Source organism: Pleurodeles waltl, chromosome 7 (genome assembly GCF_031143425.1).
Source record: "Pleurodeles waltl isolate 20211129_DDA chromosome 7, aPleWal1.hap1.20221129, whole genome shotgun sequence".
NCBI lineage: Eukaryota > Metazoa > Chordata > Amphibia > Caudata > Salamandridae > Pleurodeles > Pleurodeles waltl.
This window is the reverse complement of record NC_090446.1, coordinates 188,905,814-188,923,022: the sequence shown is the minus strand read 5'-3', so window position 1 is coordinate 188,923,022 and position 17,209 is coordinate 188,905,814. Positions and strand designations below refer to the sequence as shown.

At 40.8% G+C, this 17,209-nt stretch overlaps 1 protein-coding gene across 1 annotated transcript in view; it reads left to right on the top strand.

Moving 5' to 3' along the window:
- The window catches only part of PABPC1L (poly(A) binding protein cytoplasmic 1 like), a 428,971-nt gene that overhangs the window by 396,220 nt on the left and 15,542 nt on the right, over nt 1-17,209 (top strand). The window lies entirely within an intron of this gene.

The following is a 17,209-nucleotide window of genomic DNA, read 5'->3' as shown; positions in this document are numbered from 1 at the left end:
TAAAAAAACAGTGGTTTATTCTGGAAAATAATAAATCAGCCCTTTTTTTCTGATGAAACTAATACTCCTTTAGAGGCAAACATCCCAGATGAGGGCTGGATAAAACACTTTAGTCAGATATATTCTAATATTGGTCCTCCTGGTGGAATTTTAGCAGATGAAGTTGGGGAAATCTCCCCTGACAAGGATGCGGTTATTTTTGCAGTTGCAGATGTTGAAAGGGCTATATACCTAACCACAAAAAACAAAGCCCCGGGCCCAGATGGGGTACCTGGGGACGTTTTTAAAAGTTTTCCAAAATTTTGGTCTAAGGTATTATGCAAGGTTTTTAATAATCTTGCATTTGGTAAAATTCCGTCTTCCTGGAAGAAATCTATAATTATACCAGTGTTTAAAAAGGGTAATAGGCAAGACCCATCTTGTTACAGGCCGATTTCATTGATTGATTCCTCAGTGAAAATTTTAGGTCGAGTTATCTTAAATAAATTGAACGATTGGTTAACAGAGAAAGGGGTCCTAGCAGATGTGCAGTATGGTTTTAGACCTAAAAGGAGTACTATAGATCAAGGCTTGAATTTGTATTTATTAATAGAGAAATACACGAAGGCAAAGGAGGGTTCCATGTATCTGGGGTTCATGGACCTCTCGTCAGCCTTTGATCTTGTAAATCGATCTAAATTATGAAAAATCTTACTTGACATGGGACTGGACAAGGCTCTTGTTAACCTCTTAGTAGATTTACATACTGACCTAACAGCTTCTGTTAGAGTTACTACTGCGGGGCGATGCACCAGCCACTTTAACTCAGAAAGGGGAGTCAGGGGTGCATTCTGGCTCCCCTTCTTTTTACTATTTATATAAATGCCTTGGAATCTACACTAGAAGATGCTACCCAGGACACCCCACGGATAGGAGAACTCGGTATTCCGGTTCTCCTATACGCGGACGATGCTGTCCTGCTTTCTCGTACTGGTGTTGGTCTTCAACGATTATTGGACGCCTTTGAGGTTTTTATGACTTCCTTGGATTTAAAGATCAACGTTAAAAAAGTCCCAGATTATGATCATGGGTAAGGGTAATAAAAATAAACTCCCCAAAACTTTTACTTGTGGGAGGCAAGAATTGTGTAGAGTAGCAATATTTCCATACTTAGGGATCACTTTCGATGAGAAAGGCTCCTGGGGCCCCCAGTTAAAAAATAGAAATGTTGCCCTTGCAAAGTTGTCCTCTGCTCTTCGGGGTTTTATGAACAAACTCGGGGCGAGGCCAATTGTTAGTTTGCTAAAAATTTATGAAGCAAAATGCCTTGCAATAGCAACGTATGGAAGTGCGATATGGGGCTATTGCTCTATGGAAAGTATACAGATCACGGAAAATAAATTTCTAAGATAGGTTCTCTCTCTCCCACAGTCTACTTCCACACACATTGTCCATACTGAATTGGGTGTGGGCTACATTTCAGACTTGATCAAACTGGCCCCCGTTCTAGCCTGGCTAAAGATCTGGCTGAATCAAGAAATTCCGCTCAACCACTCCATATTAAAAGATTGCCTGCAGCTGGATAAAGTAAATAAAATAGCGTGGCTAGTTTATATCAAAAATTGTTTTGTTAGATTAGGGAGAGCGGATCTTTTTTATTCCCCGGAATCAATAACTGTTAAAGATATTGGACTAATTAAAAGCATGATGAAAGATCTGTTATGTCTAGAAAGAGAACAAGTTGAATATGAGAAACCATCGGTGCGGGCCAGTATCATTTTGAGTACTTATGTGGGCCCTGAATTATATTTGTCTATTGTAAATCAACCCTTTCACCGGTTTCTACTCACACGCTTTCGGTTTAACCTGATCCATCTAACTCTTGGCCATTTTCAAACCTGGTCTCCTCCGGAAAAAGGAACGCCGTGTAATTGTGATGATTTTTCGATCCAGAATACAATGCATTTTCTGTTATTCTGTGACCATTACGCGGCCTTAAGAAATAAATATTTGTTCCCAGTTTTAAAGGAGGAGGGGTTTATACAGGTCAAACCTGCCCTCTTGTTCTTACAGTTATTACAGACCCCTAGAATTATGTTCCATGTTGCTAGTTTTTTAGTGGGAGCTGTTAGGGTTAAGAAAAAGAAGTTCGCCATCAATCCGATTATTTTATTGTAATGAATTGAGTGATTAATTAACTTTTTATAGGAAATGTAATTTCTGCGCATCTGGGAGAATATTAATGTTTTACGTTAAATGATGTTTTTAGGATGTTTTACTTTACTGACCCCCCTTTTTTTAAATCAAATCAAATCATTAGCATTTATAAAGCGCGCTACTCACCCGTGCGGGTCTCAAGGCGCTAGGGACAAAGGGGGTGGTTATCGCTGCTCGAACAGCCAGGTCTTTAGGAGTCTCCGGAAAGCGGAGTGGTCCTGGGTGGTCCTGAGGCTGGTGGGGAGGGAGTTCCAGGTCTTGGCCGCCAGGAAGGAGAAAGATCTCCCACCCGCCGTGGAGCGTCGGATGCGAGGGACGGCGGCGAGTGCGAGGCCAGAGGAGCGGAGGGGGCGGGTGGGGACGTAGAAGTTGAGCCGTCTGTTGAGGTATTCCGGTCCCTTGTCGTGGAGGGCTTTGTGTGCGTGGGTGAGAAGTCGGAAGGTGATCCTTTTGCTGACTGGGAGCCAATGCAGGTGTCTCAGGTGTGCGGAGATGTGGCTGTTGCGGGGTACGTCGAGGATGAGGCGGGCTGAGGCGTTTTGAATGCGTTGCAGGCGATTTTGGAGTTTGGCGGTGGTCCCAGCGTAGAGGGTGTTGCCGTAGTCCAGGCGGCTCGTGACGAGGGCGTGGGTCACGTTTTTTCTGGTGTCGGCGGGGATCCAGCGGAAGATCTTGCGGAGGGTGAGGAAGCAGGCCGAGGACACGGCGTTGACTTGCTTGGTCATGGTGAGAAGGGGGTCCAAGATGAAGCCGAGGTTGCGGGCGTGGTCTGCGGGGGTCGGTGCGGTGCCGAGGGCCGTGGGCCACCAGGAGTCGTCCCAGGCGGACGGGGTGTTGCCGAGGATGAGGACTTCAGTTTTTTCAGAGTTCAGCTTTAGGCGGCTGAGCCTCATCCAATCTGCGACGTCCTTCATACCCTCTTGTAGGTTGGTCTTGGCGCTGGCGGGGTCCTTGGTGAGGGAGAGTATAAGTTGGGTGTCATCGGCGTAGGAGGTGATGATGATGTCGTGCTTGCGTACGATGTTAGCGAGGGGGCTCATGTAGACATTGAAGAGTGTCGGGCTGAGTGATGAGCCTTGAGGTACGCCGCAGATGATCTCAGTGGGTTCTGAGCGAAACGGAGGGAGGTAGACTCTTTGGGAGCGGTTTACGAGGAAGGAGGCGATCCAGTCCAGGGCCTGGTCTTGGATCCCGGTGGAGCGGAGGCGGGTGATTAGGGTACGGTGATAGACGGTGTCAAAGGCAGCCGAGAGGTCGAGGAGAATGAGGGCGACTGTTTCACCGTTGTCCATCAGGGTTCTGATGTCGTCTGTGACTGAGATGAGGGCGGTTTCAGTGCTGTGGTTGGTTCGGAATCCGGTCTGTGAGGGGTCAAGCAGGTTGTTGTCTTCCAGGAAGGTGGTCAGCTGTTTGTTGACGGTCTTCTCTATTACTTTGGCTGGGAAAGGCAGAAGGGAGATGGGGCGGAAGTTTTTCAGGTCGCTCGGGTCAGCCGTAGGTTTCTTTAGTAGGGCGTTGACTTAGGCGTGTTTCCAGCATTCGGGGAAGGTAGCAGAAGAAAAAGAAGAGTTGATGACGGTCTGGAGGTGCGGGGCGATGATGTTGTCGGCTTTGTTGAATATTGTAGATAATATAAATTGTTGATTGCCTGTAATATTTGATTGAACTTTTTTTCTTTTTTTATGCCTTTTTATGATATTTATTTATCGAAATAAAGTACTTTGACTGACTGACTGAGCAACAGTGACGTGCACTAAGCATTTTGCATACGCCGCCATTCTTTGCTAAAAGAATGTCTAAAGCAAGCCGGTTTTGAAGAGTCATAGCTCTTTCTGCAGCAAGTTCAGTGTCCATCAGGATCATTGCTCCTGAGAAATTTGTCAGCATGTTATCCACAATAGTAGACCACTTTCGTATTTTGATTGAATTCAATATATCTCTTACTGAAGGAATTATTGCTTCAAATATATCTCCTACCACACCAGAAGCTGTCTCCCTTTTCTGAATACGATGTAATTCAGACAGCTTTGGAAATTTCTTTAAGTCATCTAGTTGATAAATCTTTGGAAATACTATTCCCAAATAACATCTCCCATACCATCCTTTTGGAAGACGATAATAGGCATTAAGTCCACAAATATAATACACCCCTGGAGTAGCTGGATCTAGTCCATTTAACATGAACGTCCTTTTACTCTGGAATAAAAACACATGTTTACATTCACTCGTTCCTACAAAGATTGTGTCATAATATGATTTAGGTCTAAATATACAAAGTTTCCCTATGTGTAATGCATCTAAAGCTAGTTTCCCTTGTGTCTTTATTGCGGCAAAAGCATAGTTATCTACAGATGTCCTTTTATGTAATTCTTTTTCTAATTTTTCCTTTATCATTTTCCTTCTATCTTCAGTGTGATCTAAAAAGCTTTTCTCTACGGGTGAAAGTAAGCATGTAAGGTTTTCTTTGTGCGTGAACTGTGGAAAAAGGAGATAATGGTTCAAAGAAAGCCCTAACTAATTTGATAATAATCTCTTGCTATTTTACTCAAGTACTCAATTATGGGGACATATGAAAATACGACATCATGATTGGAATAGAAGTATTGAATATACTCCTGGCCATAAAATCGGGTTAGTAAAAAACTGCATGTTATTCCATACGTAAGGGGCATGCTATGATATGTCACCCCTTCTATTACTGAGGTAGGGATTTGTGTACATATATAACAATCTTTTGCATCCATTGTCTCAACATACTCAACAAGCGATAGAAAACATTAGATGAGTTATTTCTTGTCGTTAGTATAGTCATGTAAAATTCTTTTGTCTTGTTCGAGTTTCTTCAAAGGAGTTAATTCAGTCGTCGTTTTAAAAGTATAAGCATCATTCGCGTCTTTCATTCCCTCCATGCATTCAAAGAATCATTGCCATAATTATTAGTACACATGCAATTATTAGACCTATACACATGTATTTACAATATTTCATTTTATGTCCTTGTGTAGTATTGTCTGTCATGATCTATAGAGAATCAGAAAGTTGAAGATACTTTATCAAATCAAATTTGCAGATATATATAAAGGATCAACGAGGTCAAAGTTCACACGGTTTTCTTTAGCAGCTTAGTCTCAAAATCGGTTTCAAAAGTCAATCAGGTTATCAATGTCTTATTCGGTAATGTTCATGGAATTTCACTTTTCAAGTACCAAAGTGTTGGTCTGCTTCTTCATTTTCAAGACTAAGAGATAGAAATTCGTCTGACCAATCATTAGTGGCTGTGTATGCCCATTCTGGACCAGAATATCTTCTGCTCGCTATTCTTTTCCTTTTCAATTTTGCATCTCCTTTCGATTCTCTTTCGCTTATGTCTTGTTCTTTGGCTGTCTTTTTCTTCATTCGATGTGGTTATGATAGACACTTCCTTTCTTTTCTCCTTCGATTTTGGCCATTTGTTTTCGTTTAATGTTTCTTTAGTCTTTGATTTCACTGGTGATATGCTTTGTCTCCGTTTCGCGTTGTTTTCACCTGATGGACCTGCAACCGGTTCTGGAAGAATTGGAACAATTTCCCTTTGCTCTGTCTTGTCTCCTTCACCTCGGTCAGTCAGGTTTTCTCCTTCTTTTCCTGTGTCATCTGCTTCTGGGAAAGACCTCCTTTTATTAGGCTCTCCTGCGTCTTCACCTGAGATAGGATCTTTGTCACCTCCTGAGGCTTCTTCTCTGTTGTCCTCAAAAGGATCGACTGCGTCTTCCTCAGAGCATATTTCTTCTGTCTCAATTTCTTCTTGTTCGCTTTCAGGCTCTCTTCATTCTGTCTCAGTGCCTGGTACTTTCCTGTTAGCTGTTGGTAATTTCAGTGCTTCAATTTCCTCTTCTCTAGGACACACCACCCTTTTCGTGTGACTGGCGTGAATCCAGTAGGAAACTCCCGAACACTTCACAGCGGTGGTAGTTGTCAATCACTTGAAAAGGTCCTTTCCAACGGGGTTCCAAACACGATTTTCTCACGTGCTTCTTTACCACAACCCAGTCACCTGCTTTCAGGGCGTGTCCTGGACCTTGGATCTGTGGCAAGGTGGTTGCTTCTACCTGGTGAGAAAAAGAGCAGACCACATCAGCCAGACCTTTGCAGTAGTCCAATACCATATCATCTGTAATATTTACAAGGGCATTCACAGGAACTGCTGGAAGTCTCATGGCTCTGCCCATGAGAATTTCATGTGGTGATAGTCCAGTTTTTCTATCAGGTTTGTTTCTCATTGACATTAACACCAAAGGCAATGCGTCAGGCCATTTCAAGTTTGTTGATGCGCATATTTTCGCCATTCTTGATTTCAGCGTGCTATTCATTTGCTCCACTAGCCCTGATGCTTCAGGGCGGTAGCTACAATGCAATTTTTGTTGAATGTTCAATGCTGCACATAGTAATTTGATTACTTCGTTATTGAAGTGACTTCCCCTATCCGATTCTAAAGAGATCGGGAATCCGAAACGTGGTATTAGTTCTCTCAAGAGTAGTTTTGCAACTGTGAGACTGTCATTTCTGCATGTAGGGTATGCTTCAATCCAGTGACTAAAAATACACACAATCACCAACACATATTTCAAGACTGCATGCATAGGCATCTCAATGAAATCCATTTGCATCCTGCTGAACGGCCCACCTGCTCTTCCAATGTGGCTCAAATTTACTACGGTTCCCTTCCCTGCGTTCATTTGTTGGTAAATGACGCAACGATGGCAAACTGCTTCAGCAACTTGGTGAAATTTGGGATTAAACCAATCAATTTTGAATAATCTAATCATGGCATCTCTTCCAATGTGTGCTTGTCCATGGTATAGCCTAGCTATTTGTGTCAAAAGACTGTCTGGCAAAACTAATCTCCCTTCACTTGAAACCCACAAATCATCTGGTTTCTTTGCACATTGTAATTTACTCCATAAGAGTTTTTCATCCTTACTAACATTATTTTGTAGGAATTTCAATTCTTCTATTGTGTCTACAACTTTTAGAGCAAAGGCTTCATTTGGTTCAAGTTCTGGCTCACTTATCAAATTCCATTCGTCTCTGAGCAATATGCAGTTCAATGCGCAAAGTCTTGCGACTGGATCTGCATATCCATTTTCCAAAGAAACGAAGTCTTGTGATTTCGAGTGTGCACTGCATTTTACCACTGCTACTTCTCCTGGTACATGGATAGCATGTAATAATTCTCTTATTCTTTCACCATTTTTCACTGGTGATCCTGAAGAGGTCATAAAGCCTCTTTGTGACCACAATTGTCCAAAATCATGCACTATTCCAAATCCGTACTGACTGTCAGTGTAAATGGTGACTTTCATTAATGCGGAAAGTTTGCAAGCTCTAGTAAGGGCTACTAGTTCCGCCACTTGTGCAGAATAGATTCCTTGAAGCCAAGATGCTTCTAGAACACCAGTTATTGTACATACAGCATATCCTGCTTTCAATATTCCTAGTGCATCTCTTAAACATGAACCATCAACAAAAATAATCTGATCATTTTCTTCCAATGGAGTATCTTTGATATCAGGTCTTGGTTTAGTACAAAATTCAGTCACTTGAAGACAATCATGCTCGATATCATCTGCGTTTTCAATTTCAACATTTTCACTGGGAAACAAAGTTGCTGGATTCAATGTAGTGCACCTTTTTAATTGCACATTAGGTGATCCCAAAATTATTGTCTCGTACCTTGTAAGCCTAGCACCAGTCATGTGCTGTGTTCGGAACGTGTCAAAAGTATTTCGACTGAGTGAGGGACCATAACTGTTAAAGGATGTCCCATCACTATTCCTTCACTCTGATTCAGGCTCATACTAACTGCTGCTACAGCACGCAAGCATCCTGGTAAGGCTGCTGCGACTGGATCCAAAGTAGCTGAAAAATATGCTACTGGTCTATTTACACCACCATGGGCTTGAGTCAAGACAGACAAGGAACATGCATCACGTTCATGACAGAACAATGTGAAAGGCTTTGTGTAATCAGGCATACCTAAAGCTGGAGCTCGGCACATGCATTCCTTTAATTCAATAAAGGCATCCATTTCATCTCTTTTCAACATTATTTCATCCTGCACATCTTTCTGGGTCAGTTTCAGCAAAGGTTTGGCTAGATGTTGAGAAATTGGGAATCCATTGGCGACAGTAGCCCACCATTCCCAAAAACGTTCTCACCTCTTTTCTTGTTTTGGGTGTACTCATTTGAAGTACACTCGTTATTCTTTCTTTCATGAATGTTCTCGACCCTTTTTCTATTTGGTGACCCAAATATTTCACTTTCTTTTGGCAGTATTGCTATTTTGAAGGAGACACTTTGTGTCCATTCCTTCCCAAATGGTTCAGTAAGGCAATAGTGTCAACTGTACAGTCATTTTCTGTTTTGGATGCAATCAGTAAATCGTCAATATACTGTACTAAGGTCGATTCAAAAGGTAATTCCAATGATTCCAGATTTTTCTTTAGAATCTGATTGAAAATCGATGGTGACTCCAAAAACCCTTAAGGAATTCGACACCAACTGTAGACTCTGTCCAGGAATTTGAAACAAAAGAGAAATTGGCTGTCCTCATGAAGAGGCACAGAAAAGAATGCTTGTGACAAATCGATGACTGTGAACCACTCTGCATCACAGGGAATTTGAACCATTATTACAGCTGGATTTGGTACTACGGGACAACATTTGACTATTATGTCATTTATTTTTCTCAAATCTTGAACAATTCGGACTTTTCCACTTGGTTTTATTAGTCCCATGATTGGTGAATTACATGGACTACTTAGTACTTCTTTCAGTACTCCTTGTTTCACATATTAGTCAATGAGTTGGGCGACTTTCATGAGAGTATCTTGTGGCATATGGTATTGTGGAGTCTGAGGAAAATTTACATTAGGTTTTACGGTCACTTTCACTGGTTCTGCTCCTTTGATCAATCCTACTTCTTTCCCTGTCATTTCCCACACTTCCTTTTCAACAGTTTCTTGTAAATCGGCTGGAATATCTGCTTCAGTGAGCATAGGATAAAGAGTAATCAGGGGATACTCTTCATCAACAGTTTCCATTTCTTCTTCTAAACTGTCCTCTTCTTCCTCATCACTGTTTGTCTGAATTTTAATTCCATTATGTGAGCACATAATCGAGCATCCTAGTTTGCATAATAAATCTCTTCCTAATAGGGATATTGGACTTGGGTCACACACCACAAATTCATGTAACCCTTGAAAGTTACCAATTTTGACTTGCACTGGCTCTGTAATTGGGTTTGTCAGATACCTATTTGCTACTCCCACTACTTGAACTGTTCTTCCTGGAAGTGGCAAATTTGGTACTTTGATACTTCTAGCTGTAGAGCGTGTAGCTCCTGTGTCAACCAAAAATGAAACGCTGTGACCCATAACTCTTCCTTCCAAATATGGTCCCTTTTGATCAACTTCCAAAGATGCTGCAAGCATACAATTTCCCTCCTCATCTGAACTTTCACTCTCCCATTCATTGTTTATTCCATTCTCACTGTGTAACGGGAATTAGTGTACTGTGTTACTTTGATTCATTCCTTGACCTGTGACCTGTTGAGGAAGCATTACTTGTTGCTGATTCATTGGCGCTAAAGGTACTTGCATTTGCTGATTAGGTACTCAAGGAAAAATGCTGTTGCATTGGCTGCGATTGTAACATTTTAACACTGGGCATTTGCACCTGCTGTTGTTGTATAGGTTGTAGACCCTGCATCTGATTTACATTATTTAGGAAATTTGGGTTTGGACCTCTCAATTTTGGTCCTCTCATATTCTGAAATGTATTGACATCATTGTTTTGCTGACCTACACCTTCCTGCACCAACATTGGGCACTCCCGTTTCCAATGTCCGATTTCGCACGTGTGACATGGCATCACTTTCTTCATTGCTTGTATACCATTAGGAATCACGACAGTATTCAAATCAGGACCATTATTCACAAAACCTCCTCGGCCTCTGCCTCTCATCTGTGGCTGAAACATAGCATTTCCCTGCTGTTGCTGCTGCGGTAACTGTTGTTGGAAACCTTGCAAACCTGTCTGAGCTGCTCTAATCTGCATCACCATCACTTTTTCTTTCAACCTTTTCTGCTTTGTCTCAATCTCATCACTGCAGTATTTTGCATAGTTCAACACTTCATTGATCGATTTTGACTGCCAACAAATCAAATGCATTTTAATCATCTGGCTAATTTCTGGTCTCAATCCTTCCACAAATCTGAATACAAAATGGAGCATGTCCTTTGCCTCAATTGTTTCCGTGCCACTATAATTTTTAAATGCTTTCAACAATCTCTCATAGTATGCATGTATCGACTCTTTAACTTCCTGTGCTGTTCTGTCAATTTTCTGCCAATCTACATTTTTCGACGCAACTTTTGTTTTCAAATACTCAATCACTTAATGGTATATGCTCATTACCCTTGGCGATGGTGCACCTGTGTCCTTATCTCTTTCCGGTTCACTTGTTGGCCAATCTACAGCCCTTTTACAATCTTCTCACAAATCTGCTGGAACTACAATTTCTAATAGTGTTCAGGTCTTCCCAAAGACACTTTGCGAGTTTCACTAATCTATCTGTTTGTTGATACCATTCGATCGGTTTCTCTCAACTTAGGGTAATCATCCGTAAAAGATTGAATATCACACCTGTGCCATGGTACATGGATACGTTTTCCTCCTGCTGTTTCTCTCATTGGTAACATGGTTATAAGATCACCATTCTGTTGTATTTTATTATTCTGATTTGGGGTACTTTCTTTCTTCTTATCCTTTTTCTTAACCCACCTACTCTCCCACTTGTCTAAACATCTCCAAACCTGCGCGATTTGCAATATTTCTTTAAGGTGTGTTTTCATTCCTGCAGACCTCATGTGTTCAAAATCTTTTGCCTCAAAGTCTAACCTGTAACTTCTGCTCAAGTGCTTGTTTTTATTTATGTCTATTTTGTGTCTGTCTGCAATTTCTTGTAACCTCTTATGTATGCTGCTTACTTCTCTTGTAATTCTAGGGTAAATGTATCTCAGCTCTTTTTCTGTGTATGATTCTAACCTGTTCAGACCCATCGTTCCATCTACGAGTTCACCTGTTTCCATGTCCAATCTTATCTGATTCAGATATTCATCTCCTTTCCCCTTGGGTGTACTCTGTGGGCTATTCAGACTGTTCAACCATTGTGTTAACTGTTGTGCGTTTAGCCCCATTAATGTAGCATCTACGTCTACTGATGGTTTCTGTAATATTTCTGTTTTTGAGGTTTGCGGTATTATTTGTGGTGGATTTGACCTTACCACAGTTGACGGAACACAAATTGGAATTGGACTAAATTCCAACAAAGACCCAGATCTATTTGACAGTGTTCCTACGGGAGTCATTTCTTGAGTATTTTCTATGTATCTCCTTCCTGTCTCATTCTGTGTCATTACACCTTGATCACATACACTTGGCTTTGCTTGTATATATAATGGTACTGGCGGACCTACAGTGATAGGCAAAGATATTGCGTCCGGATTCTGTCTGTTACCCAAATTCTGTGGCATGTTAATTCCCACATTATGGTTCATCATTGCTGACATGTCTAACTTTGTTTCTGCTGTTTGAATGTACTTTGGGATTTCTTGCATCTGCTTTTGGGGCATCAAAATTTGTGTTGGTTCGGTTTGAATCAATGTCGGTCTTTGGTAATTCTGTCCTCTCTGCACCATTAAATTAGAAGTTATTTCCAAATTATGTTCATCATAATAGCGTCTTTGGACCTGTGGCTGATAATCATTAACAGGTTCCAGTTTAGTCATGTCAGGATATATTCTCTGAACTTGTGGTATTTCTTGTGAAAAAGGCATATCAGGACTACTTTGCCTCTGCAATTTTCTCAAATTCGGTGTTACAGTACCCTGTATCGGTTCTGGAGGGGCAGTACTAGTGCTTGGGCCATTTTCGTTTTCCAAATATGGTGGTGGACGGTCATTTAGCAATTGCAGAATGAATTCTTCATCATCTGATTCGTCTGACCTTTTCGAGGTTCTCTTATTTTCTCTATCTTTGGACTGACTCCTGTTTGTTTTATGGGTAACTTTCTTTCCTTCCGTTCCTGCTTCGTCAGTAATTGCTGGAAACAGTTTGACTCCCTGCAATATATCTGATCTCCAAACCTTTTGTGCACTATCCCATCTAGCATCCGCTAGTGTCTTTTCTGCTTTTCTCACTCTTGTCTCAAATTTCTTTTGTAGTTGCCTTCTAGCCATTTGTTCCCAAATTGCTGATGCTTCAAACTGTGCTGGTCTTGGAGGTATTTTCATGTCATATAGCGCAAATCTTAAATTCTCCAAAACTCTTAGATTAAACGTCCCATGGATATGAAACGCTACACTTCCATGCTTTTCTGTTAATTTACACCATTGCTTTAACCAAAGACATGGTGCGACACCCTTTTCTTCAATTACGATGTAAGCTGGTGTACCCTCAGGCGGTGTTTCTTCTCCTACATTTGCTTTAATATATACATCTCCCTTCAAGGCACTTTTAAATGCTTTAAAAAATTTCATCTTTCCGTCCTTTATTTTCTCAAAAATGTAATCAATAAGTGACTTTAATTCCCAGAATACTCTTCGCTTGCCTTTCCCCACCAATTGCGCTTCACGGACTGTGTCCAATCCGTGCGCGACCCTTCTCACCAACCTATCTCAGCGCGGCTCCTAGTGACGTCACACTCACACACTGCGGCTGACAAAGTCTCGCGGCTTGTCCTCCTTCATTCAGCTTCACTCAAAACTAATTTCTGCAATATATTGCGAGCACTAATCAAAAAGAAGAAAACAAATCTGTCGATTTACTACAGGAAAGGGTAATACAATCGCTTCAGAAACCTTAGGGATTTTTCACTAGCCTCAGCTAGTTTCCCACTTTCGCAAGCAAAATTTGACCTGCAAACTTTACTCTCAACTGATCAATGAACTATTCTAGTGCACCTTAGAATTCGTCAAATCTCAAAGTCGAAAATTGTCTTTTATTCCTCAACATTCGTACTGTCTTGTTGACCACGCCCGATCAACCTATTAAACCGAACAAATTACAACATCAATCAAGTGTCTCATACACTTCAACATACTCCGGAGTCTCTTGACCTCGCAGGGCCCGTCTCAACATCAACAACCACGTGGACAATTTTCCTGCACAAAGCGCTACACACACATGAAGTTCGGCGACTTCCCTACTTTCACACTTTGGAGTACCACTCCTCTAAAATTTTAATTGGAGTTCGTAACCCCCTAAAATCCTCAAAAACTTCACAATTCATCTGCTGCATAAGCTATGCAAGCGCAAAACCCTAACCTCACTCATACCGTCACTAGAAACGCCGAAAACATTCTCACACCTCCATTTCCTCCATTCACAAGCTCCGAGGATCAAGGAAAGTCATTGGGGATTTAGGGCATCATCATCTCTCCAACTTGTTTTATTAAAGAAAATTCTAACTTGAATCCGTCTATTGTTCGGATGGGGTCCCAAAGGGCCAAACCATCCTCTGCTACCATCTACTGTTAGCGCATCCAGTCCTTATAAATGACTTCTGCTTGGACACGCCGGAGGTCGGTGAACCTTTTGACCGGGTTAAGTTCTCCTCATCCAAAGAATTGTCGGATCCCTCAAATCAATAATCATTTATAATCAATAACCAACACTCGATTAGTAATCAATCAACAAATTAGTTAAACAGAAAATCAGTAATTAGACACACCATGACCTTTCAGTCATGAATAACCACACCTGTTTATTAAAAGTTAATGAGTTTATTTCCCTATATTAACAAAGCTAACACAATATAAGTAAGTCTCAAAATCAAATGATACACATAAACGAACATTACTGCCTGTCCATAGCGGCAAAAGAAACGCAATCTACGCAAAACTTGGATTATAATCCACTCGGCTATTGGCAATACAAATCACTAATAAAAGTAACTGAATTTGGCTAATTGCATACATTTGTCAGCATAATCAATGCTGCATTTCAATTCAGCATGGTGCATCAAATGAATACCTCAACTAACCTCTGATTAGCATTGGCATGTGGGGCTTCATGCAAAAAAATGAATTTAATCAACATAAATTTAGAAAACTTCTATCTTGGGCTCTGTCAAAATAAGCAGTTGGTACCTAAGAAGGAAAATACAATGCATAATACATTGATCCTTTCATAATTACCAAATACAATCCGCATTCAAGGTAAGTCTTCGTCCTTCAGGTACCGCTTCGATCAGCATGGGACAGGCTTCAAGGGGCAAAGTTTAAGTCAAGTTTTCCTTGCAGCAGCAAGGAATACAGGGGCAAAAGTTATAGTATGGGCAAGACGGGGTAAAGTTTAAGTTAGTCTCTAGGGTGAGAATTCTTTAAAGTGTCTCTCTCTGGGATAGAAAAAAAGCATCAGTGTGTCATCAAAATGGCTTCTCGAATCTGGCTTCAAAATGGCATCAAAGAAAATGTCTGGCTTCTCTTCGTCCGGTGGGATTAAGTAAGAAAAGTTCAAAATTCTTCAGGTTCTTCCATTGGAGGGTTCATGGGGTGATTTCTCTTTGACCAATGAATAGTGTCTTTTCTCTTAATACTCATCTACGCATAAGGTGTCCTTGGAGTTTTGGAACACAAGTAGCAACAAAGTTGCCAATTAATTCTGCATCAGTGTCTTTATTGTCTGCACCTGCAGAAACTGACCTTGCTTCAAAGGGGATGAAAGTTGCCTAACACGCAACCTTGAGATAAGTGTATGTCATTCTACTGGAAAAATACAGCTTTAAAGGTTTAAAACACGTCTTTGTTAATACAAGTGAAAACTACACAGTTAAAATTGAGACCAGGCAACTAGGCCAAAGCCTCCGCTAAAGTTAAGCTAAACATATAACAGTTTAACAAGAAAATCATAAAATATAGCTTCAATTATGACATACTCGTACATTTGTCGGTTTTCATGATTAATTAAGATTATTTATACTAATGGCGCCCTACTTCGTGGGCACATTTTCTACATACATTATTTTTCTTTGCTAAAATCACATTGTCTTATACGATTTTGTTACATGATATATGAATGTTTGTTAGTCTTTCTTTTTCTGCTTCATCACTAACATTCTAAAACTGATCAGATTCACATTTTCTTTTACTATTATAGCGAGCTCAGCCAATATTATTTGTATTGTCTTCACCATGTTTCACAGTATCTGAACTGTGAAGTTCAAAAATGGGATTTCCACGTAGATTGTAGCGGGTGACATTTGACAAATGTCTGTGATTCAGAAGGATTGGTAAATACTTTAACCTTCCAGTATACCCTCAAGTGAAGTTTAGATAGGTACTTCATTATATACGAGATGCCTCGTTTCCTATGTAATTTTCTCACCTCACTGAACATCTTCCTGGCATTTTGAACAACCTGGGTAGAGTTGAATATTTCAGAGATGGCGTGTACATTTTTGGGAGAGGTGGGGGTGGTGTGTAGGGGTGGGAGGAGAGGGATGCTAGAACAAGTGGTCATGCGTTCAAAGCATGCAGGGATTGGACTGGTGGTTCCAGCAGTTTGAGCACTGAAAAACTTATTGGGCTAAAATGTAAATTGTGTGTTCAGATGTTATTTTCATAGGCAGCATAAGCAGCATCAAATAGTATTCCCGTTACGTGTGGTACAACAGCATAATGCGTTAGGGAGACTAGGGGTAACGCCTGTTTTCTTAATAATCAAACCAGGCAGCAATTAAATTAGTTATAATGCTGATAATGCACCTATTGCAGACATCCTGTGCAATTTATATATCCATTTGCAGCAATTAGCTTTTTTCTGCCTCTGTCGTCAACAAATCAAATTTCAGATTTTAAATTCTAATCTGATACTACAAGACTTAGAAAGTGGAGCAATACTTGCATGGGGCTTCCTAAAAAGCAAGTCATTATTTCCAGTCTCCATAATAGAGAGTCGTAAGAACGTTTCTTAGCTGTAGCACCTGGTGATTCCCACCTGGTTGACTCCTTTGATTATAAGGTCTCTGTGAAGGACCCCCGCAAAGCATCTTTTGTCAAAATGTGTGTAGAGTTTTTCACTCATTACCATTAAACATTCAATCTCGTTCCCTCAGTCTGCCAGTCTAGGGTTCATTCCTGGGACAGCAATGACATTCTTGTGCATGTGGAAGATTTACATCTACTAATGGCGAAGGCTTCTTTGAATGCATTTACTTCTGTAGTACTGCTTTATTGCCAGTGAGATCACTGGAGATTGTGGATGTCTTCTTTGAGCACATTACTGACTGCAGGACTCTTGCCACTGGGTCTGCTTTCCCATCCAGATCTATTGTGTCAGCCTAGAGTTACATGCCTTGAAGGCAGATCATCCAGTGGCAATGGAATACTGAAATTAAACGTTAGCCCTTCCCGATAGGAACTTCTGAGGTTTATATTACTAGTGCTGTGAATGTTGACAAGTTCCAGTCACGTTCATAATTGGAAATGGCTGAATTTCATGCAACGAGATAGACTTCAGAGAACATATGTTGGTTTTTTTTCTTTAAAGATTGTTCCACTTCCTATCAAGAAAGAGGATTAAGTGAATCCCAGATTGTAAGAGTCCAATCCTGGAATACTGTTTTAGTTCAGCTTGCAAAAGTACATTGTGTTACAACTATGCAGGTTTAGCTGGGAGAATTGTATCCCACCTCTGCTTTCTTCCTGTCCTGCTTTGATGATCCAGATCTTATCTTCAGTGCTTTGGATTATGGGAACACCAGTCAGGCAGGCCTTCCCACTGTCAGGCTCTCAAAGTACAGAAACAGCGAGTGCAGGAATAGCAGCTTAAATACTGATGCATTAGTATTTAGGCTCAAAGATTTATGGTTAGTATTAACATACCGTGAGGTTTCAAGTCCAGGAGTTGATGGTAGTGATATCAAAATATCTTCATGAATGTGAAAAATTTCTATTTTTTGTTATCGATC